This window comes from Xenopus tropicalis, chromosome 1, assembly GCF_000004195.4.
Source record: "Xenopus tropicalis strain Nigerian chromosome 1, UCB_Xtro_10.0, whole genome shotgun sequence".
In the NCBI taxonomy this organism is placed as follows: Eukaryota; Metazoa; Chordata; class Amphibia; order Anura; family Pipidae; genus Xenopus; species Xenopus tropicalis.
Genome location: NC_030677.2, coordinates 109,635,956 through 109,644,227, shown reverse-complemented (window position 1 = coordinate 109,644,227; position 8,272 = coordinate 109,635,956). Strand labels below are relative to the sequence as shown.

The 8,272-nt window shown below is 34.6% G+C and overlaps 1 long non-coding RNA gene across 1 annotated transcript; it reads right to left on the bottom strand.

Annotated features, from left to right (window-relative positions):
- Window positions 1-402: 402 nt before the first annotated feature.
- LOC116408320 lies at window positions 403-5,176 on the bottom strand. The gene is made up of 3 exons (XR_004220868.1): window positions 5,088-5,176; window positions 2,187-2,241; window positions 403-1,309 (listed from the first exon to the last, which is right to left on the bottom strand). It is a non-coding gene; the product is annotated as an uncharacterized LOC116408320 (long non-coding RNA).
- Window positions 5,177-8,272: the final 3,096 nt, after the last annotated feature.

The following is an 8,272-nucleotide window of genomic DNA, read 5'->3' as shown; positions in this document are numbered from 1 at the left end:
CACCTCCCATTGCACTTCTACATGAGCTTGGAAGCTTTTAGATTCTGAAGTTTTACATTCTTGGTTTTCACTTTTTTTTTGCTTAATAAATATCTATAATATGAACTTGACAAATTTGCCCTATAATGTTGCATCCACTTCTATAATACATTATTAGTACAGGTATTGGATCTGTTATCCAGAAACCCATTATCCATTCCCATAGACTCCATTATAAGCAAATCATTATAATTTATAAAAAAAGATTTCCTTTTTCTCTGTAATAATAAAACAGTACCTGATACTTGATCCCAACTAAGATATAATGAATCCTTATTGGAGGCAAACAATCCTATTGGGTTTATTTCATGTTTGAATAATCTTTTAGTAGACTTGATGTATGGAGATCCAAATTATGGAAAGATCCCTTGGAAAACCAGGTCCTGAGCATTCTGGATAATGGGTTCCATACCTGTATAGGTAGCTGTTGTTTAAGCCTTGCAAATAGTTACTGTTTTTATCCTGTAAAATGGCAAAATGTGGCATGAAACTAAAGATCCGGTGTGATATTTTTGTATTTAGAAGTTTGGAAAAATTTCAGAATATTTTTCGGCAAACCAGTGCCCTTTTTTGAAATTAAAACACAAATGATAATATCATTTTTTATAAGAAAGCCTTTGGAATATGTTGACTATTATAAAATACAGAATAGTGAATTGCATGAAAATTACTGTATATTTAGCAAGAACATTACATAAATTACAGCATACATAAAAGAAGTAACAAAAATGCTTTCTGAAAAATTCAGGATATCGATATGTTGTCTACAACAGGAAAAGCCATTACACTACCTCCCAGAGTGCTCATCACAGAAGACCCATGGCTAGATGACAGTGATTAATTCCTTTTAGAAGACCAGAGGTTGAACTGTATGTGAATTACAAAAATACTGCAACCTGTATTGATTATATGAAAGACCACAATACTTGAATCCAACTGAAATGTATATAAATGAACTAAAAATGTCAGCAACTTTTTTTAAAAATAAAACAACCATATTTTTATTTTAAAACCCATTATATAAAATGGTTGTTTCAGTGATCAGACACCCTCACATCTAATTACTGTCACTCCTGAGTTCTATTCAGTGTAAGACAATGCTAGCCGTTGAGATTATATATCTATCTACAGGCTTATGCTAAGGGTAACAGCAGCTGTACTGCGGTTTTTCCATGCTGCCCCATGGCTGACCTCTTCTTTGACCCAGAAACATCCTTTTTAGCAGTGACATATAATATGGTCCCCAGGCTGATTTCCTCCGAGGACCTGCCTGCCAAAAGAGAAAAATTATGTGAAGTGATTCAATTTTGACCGGCTTCAGTCTGAACTTTAATGACTTTAAATAAAATAATAAGGATTTTCTTTCAGAATAAAACGCAGTTAGGATTGCCTTAACTGATAGACATTTCCTTATAACTGATTTAACACAAGCATTGCATTTTGGTGACAAGAAATTATTTTGTTTATTAGTTTTCATATCCACTTAAGTGTCTGTATTTACCACATGTACAGGGTTATAGTAGAATTTTAAGATGGTAAATTATGTGATTGATTACTTCCAATGGCATGCATATCTTTTTGTTCTTTATCTTTCACATATGTGTACAATGGGCTTATGATGTATATCAGTGATTTGCAAGTAACACAAAATAAACCCATGTACAAAATAATGGTACAATCTTCATATTCTCAGACAGCGGAGGTATATCTGAATAGCAACTGTAAAAGAATGACATAGGACAGGCCACCAAATTAGATCTTGCAGACAAATGAATGCTAATTGTTATTGGGGGAGGCTGGAAGTTGTTGTGAACAATCTTGAAAAAAAGCAGGCATTTGTTAAATTATACATGTTCTGAACCTTTATTGTGATGGCAGTGATGGCATCAACCTATTCTCATCAAATGTATCATCATATTGGGATCTCTCTTAAGTGTATTATTGATCTCTAAAATCAAACAATTGTTGTTTTGAGCATTTTTTTATACATTTCAGCTTAGTTGCAGAAAAAATTTTGAAAGCATATTTATAAAAGTGTGTAAAGTGTATTACACAAAATAAGCAATAAGTAGTATAATTTCTTAAAGCTCTGTTTTAGTCCTTATCTCTGAATTGACTACATTGCATCATCCATAAAAAGGCCTTACCCTGTTGTTATATATTTTCTTTAACATTTAACTAATACAAAGGACAGCAGCCAACCTACAAAAGTAAATAGGACAAGTTTAGACAAAGATGATTTCTGATGTGCACTCAGCATTGCTAAGATACTCTACACAGCATTGCACGCAAAAAGCTAAAATGTTAAAATGTATTAAATTGATCAACACATGTGTAGACCACTTCACACAATTTAATCACTTTAATAAATACCGGTAAGGGATCTGGAAACCACGATAAGCCAATAATTCTAATTACCCATTTCTCTGTAATCATAAAACAGTACCTTGTGCTTGATTGTAACTAAGCTGCATGAATTGATATTGTTGGCCAAACAAACTTAATAAATACAAACTTAAAAAAATAATAAAAATTCCAGGAAATCGAGCAATGATTTTAAGGCAAAGCTGAAGGAGCATAGCATTAAAATAGACTTGGGTGGTGTTTAAAAAAAAATAAGAATGATGTCACTCTTGAGCAGCTGTTAAAGCATCTGCCTCCTTTGAACAAGTAGATCTGTAATAGAATGGATCTGCTCTCTGACTGCCTTAGAGTCACTCCACACCAACACACACAAACACAAATCACTGAATGAATTTATACATAATTCATTACATCCATACCTCTAGAAAGCCAGGAAAACTGAAGAGATTCATTTTTAGAAATGCCCATGAGTTACTCACAATGGGAAATCTTACAGTGGTTTTATATAGGGGCAGGGGCAACTTGAGAAACCATCCTCAGGTGGCAGCAGCCCAGGTGGCAAAAATCCACTCCTGGTAACCAAAAGCTGAAATTCTAATTTTTAGATAGGAATTTTATCTTTGCTAGTGCAGAGAGTGCAATTGATCTAGCCCCCTCTTTGTGACACTCGGGTTAGAAATACCCCTGTATAGGGATAAATATACCAGTTATTAATATTATAAATTATATCAGATGCTACTTTGAGTCTTCTTACTTACTAGTGCATTTTCTTTATCTTCAAACATTTGTATTATTATTATTAATAATAATTATTATTTAATATGTGCTGTGTTTAAGTTAGAACAATTATCCAGATATAGTAGATATAAATTACATGAAGATGCACAACAAATACAGGGGAAAAGGGTGTGGATGTGAGTCTACTCCATGAAAATAATCATTGCACAAACACAAAGCAATTGGGTAAAAAATGCACAGTCATTGTGTGCAACCAAACAACTGATCCTAAAGACTCACGGAGGCCCAAACAGCCCCCACCAGCCCCCACCAGCCCCCCACCAGCCCTTCAAATGGTGACTGTCTATGGCATCTTACAGCAGCCACTCTGGCATTAGCCAGAATCCACAGATTGCCAATGCAAGTCAGGGCAGATGGTGATGAAAGAGACAGACAAAGAATCACAAACATAATTTTCAATTGTGGTACAGTAAAAACACTTTCTTATGAGAATATAAATAATAAGGTTCCAACTATAAATTCAATCTAATATCCCAACGTAAAAGTAGAATTGATTTAGCTTTGCTTTCATCAGGACTGGGCACATTTTCATTGTATAAGCAACAAAGACATTTGGAACCTTTAAACAAAATCCATGATACAGCATACTTGATGTAATGTGTGGTAAAAAACTGCTTAATGTATATCAGAGAGTAACTAAAGAATAACAATAAAAAGTTGAATGTTAATACTGTGAAGTAATAAACATGAAAGAATGTCTTAGTGCTTTATGATGGAAGCATGACTTGACCTCTTACTTACTTTATAAATGAACAACTTTCTCAAATATATATAAAGTACTGTGTAAGATCTTGTTAGTATGAAAGCAGTATACACTAAATACTACATGACTTGGTAACATTTGGTTCAGTCTAGTTCAGAAATAACAACATTGCTGCCCTCTAGCTGCAGCCAAATTGCAACGACCAGCATCCTCAGCTGCCTTGCTGTAGTAAATAGATTATTTGTAAACATGTTCTACTAATATGTACAGCTGTAACTGTTACATTCTCGGACTATGTCTGGATATAGTTATATCCTTTGCAATCTTTGATACACAGAAATAAAATAAGAAAGAATAAAAAAAGAATGTCAATGCCTTCTATGTGGAGATAAAAAGATAAGGCAGAAGAACCACAAATCCATTATTCCTGGCATCTTTGCACATTTACACTTTCACTCTAGTTTATTTTTACATTATATGAGATTAGCAATGTATGATAGTGTTATTGTTCCAGAGTGGTGACAACGTGTAAGGAGCTAGGGGAATGCTCACATGCATTATCACATGTCTATATCTTACTTTACAGAATGTGCGACTAGCTCAGAGTCCATTAAGTCCAGAGGTGCAGAAACAGGTGTGAATAGCTCAGTATATGAAAAGTTTATTTCAAAGGCATCTTGGAGAAATGTATTTGGTCTATTGCAATAACTATACTGTAAGAAGAGAACATTTGAAATTCAGAATGCTTGGGACCTGGGGTTTTCCAGATAAGGGGTATTTCTGTCATTTGGATCTCCTTACCTTATGTCTACTAAGAAATAATTTAAACACTTAATAAACCCAATAGAATTGTTTTGCCTCCAATAAGGAATAATTATATCTTAGTTGGGATCAAGTACAAGGTACTGTTTTGTTATTACAGAGAAAAAGGGAATCATTTTCAATATTAGAATTATTTGTTTAAAATTGAGTCTATGGGAGATAGCCCAAATTCTGAGCTTTCTGGATAATGGGTTTCCGGATAACAGATCCCATGCCTGTATTTAGTAAGACCATAACAATTACAATAAATATGCAAATAGGATGAAAAGGCCACTTGTACAGCCACATTCTGTACTTGGAGATGTGCTACCGAGTCCCAGGTTATTTAGGTAACACTTTTTAATTTCCAAAAACCACTAACCTCTGTGCCCTTCTTTTCACATCTTACAGATCTTTGGAAGCAGCCTATATCTTGTTAGTTACGGTATTCACACTCCTTATAAGCTAGAAAAAAACTGTTTAACAGAAAATAATTATATATTTCAATTACAAATGTTAATTAGACAGAGAAAAAGTGAACAAACATTCAGAAACAGGAGGAGTGGAATGCTCCTTTCAAGGCTTAATTCCTATAGCGCATACTACATACTGTACTGCAAAGAGCCCATTTATCGGAGGATGTGTTCTTTTTTTCCCCGGTTTATATTTTTTTGCGGTAAAACGCATGTTTTTGTTAAAAAAAAACAAAAGCAAACTTGTTGCCATTTATCATGTGGCAAAACCTCAAAAAACGTTAATGTAAAAATATTGAATCTAAAAGCTGTTGAGGTTTTGCTGAGGTATTTGACTTTTTTGTATATAAGTAATGTCGCGTCTGTATTTTTCTTTTGTTGCGGTTTTTAATAAATAAGGAAACGTTTGTGCTTTTTTAATTTGTAAGTTTAGTCGTGGTAGAAAAAAACCTTGAAAACTACACAAATCTGAATTTTGATAAATCTGCCATTAAGAGTAGAAAGGAAAAGCTTTATATGCTATTAAGTCACATAACAGGCTGATGTTGTACAGTTTATACAAAGAGCTGTTTTTCACTTGTCTTGAGTATTAGCTTCCTATCATATTGGAGAATACAAACTAGTTGACAAGTTGATGCTTAAAAAAATCTTTATTTAAAAGTTTATTTATTAGCAAGTAACTTAATTTGGAGCCTCCAGACCTGGACATGAGCAGTAGTCCCAAAGACATTTGACAACCAAGCTGCAATAGAAACAAGAAGAGTCAATGTGATTCCAATTAACCCTGCCTACTGTTAGGTCAAATGACTGTGGATATTTTAAATGTCCCAAATACTAGGTGAATGTGAGGGTCTTCATTGTTTTCCTGAAGACCCTTTAACCTGTATGGGATATTATACCTTGGAACATATGAATGCTGTTAAAAGTGAACACATTAAAATGAAAAATATTGTGCATATTTCCAAAATCTTTTTGGCCATGCAGACATCAAGTATATGTTCTAAATATCACATGCATATTTACATAAATTCGTATTTCCTCACATTGTGATATATTGTGCAGCATTTTAAGGGGATGTTTTATAAATCAAGTTTATTTATTTCTGGATAGATGTGTTTCTTGTGTTCAGTACAGGAACAGCAGATCATGAAAATGTGTAATGGATTTGTAAGCACTACTAAATTAAATATCACTGAATACTACAAAAGATATGGGCTGACCAGATGGACCATGTGTTTATCTGTTCTACAAAATTATGTGATTCTGGCTCAGTCAATCTTTTCTTCAATTGGATTTCCAGTACTAAGAAATTCACATGTAACACTGCAGAACACTTAGGTACAGTGCATCACATTATTCAGTTACTGTAGACTGCAAATTAGACTTTCCTATAAATGACGGCCTAGAATGATAGACAATTCAGAAACCTAGAGATATAGAAAGATATATAGAGCACATTAAATAAATCAAAACTTGCAAAAAATACTTGAATCTCATGTAACTTGTAAAGAGCATCCCTGATCTATGTACTACTTAGCCTGTGTGTCTAGATCAGGGATCCCCAACCTTTTATACCCGTGAGCCACATTCAAATGGAAAAAGTTGTGGGGAGCAACACAAGCATGGAAAATGTTCCTGGGGGAGCCAATAAGAGCTATAATTGGCTATTTGATAGCCCCCATGTTTACTGGAAGCCTACAGAAGGCACTGTTTGGCAATTACACTGGGCTTTTATGCAACCAAAACTTGCCTTCTAAACCAGAAATTCAAAAATAAGCACTTGCTTTGGAGGCCATTGGGAGCAACATCCAAGGGTTTGGGGAGCAACATGTTGCTCACGAGCCACTGGTTGGGGATCACTGGTCTAGATGGACCATCTGACTCTCTCTAATGTGCTGCTTACTGCATGCTCTTTATCAATGCACCAATTCCAAATGTAGGCAACCCTACATTCATAGGAAGACAGAGATGCAAAATGCTGTCCTCAGTCGCAAACTGCAGGGCAGGATGTTTTGCACCAATTTTTCTTTACCTACAGGGTAACAAAGAGGAGCAGCAAAACAGGTAAAGTGGGAAAAGACAGTAAGATGCAGGTACAGCTGGGGGTACCACTAGGCACAGAAACAAGAAAAATAAAAGCAGTGAGATGATGGCAATGTTGAACTTAGCTGGTGCTCCAGCTCTTATTTGTCAGAGGAACAGTTTGACCAGCACCGGGCCTCCACAAAAAAATCTGGTAGTACATGTTGTGTTTTAAATTATAAAAATATTTTAACTGGAAACTACCAGGTCTTAAATATACTGAAGAATGAATATTGTATCTGGACAGCCAAAATGCATGCCATATAAAAGATTTTACATATACCAACCAAAAACACGTTTTTAAATAGGTTCAAACATGTGGTTTGTAAAATCTTAGTAATAATGTGAACAAAACTCCACAGCTCTCTTGCCACTTTTTGGGGTAAAATTATCAGAGTGAATGCTATTTTAACCTTTTGATAAATATGCCTTGAAAAATCCTAAAGAAAAAATACAGAAAGCACATTTGGTATATGGCTGCAGGTAAGAGTGGTTCTCTATCTGAAAATGCTTTAGTGCATGCTTTCAGGACAGGGTTGTTTCAGGTGTTCAGTTGTGTTCAATGAAAGGTGACAGGGCAGTTCTGCATAATTCTTTGTTGCCTGAAATAAGCCAGTTGAGAAACATCCCTTGTGCCTCAGTCTAGAATTATGTCAAACAGTTTGAAACTGTACCAAGAAGTGCCAATTCTTTTATCTTTAGTTATTTAATCATTTGTAGCTCAGAGAATATAGTGCATTCAGTGGGAAATTGTGGAAAATGGGTTGATACATGGGTGGTTTGAGTGCTATTGATTGGCTGGTAAATGTCTTCCACTGAAAAGTCAACTCTACTTAAAACTAACTTCAGTTATATATATACAGTATATAAATATATATACAGTATATATATATATATATATATATACATATATATAGTATGTTGCAAGAAGACAGGCACCTGGGTGCAGTCCCAAAATAATAGCTGGAGTAGCTGTAGAGAGAGTCCGCACTCACAGGTCTTACAGAAAATG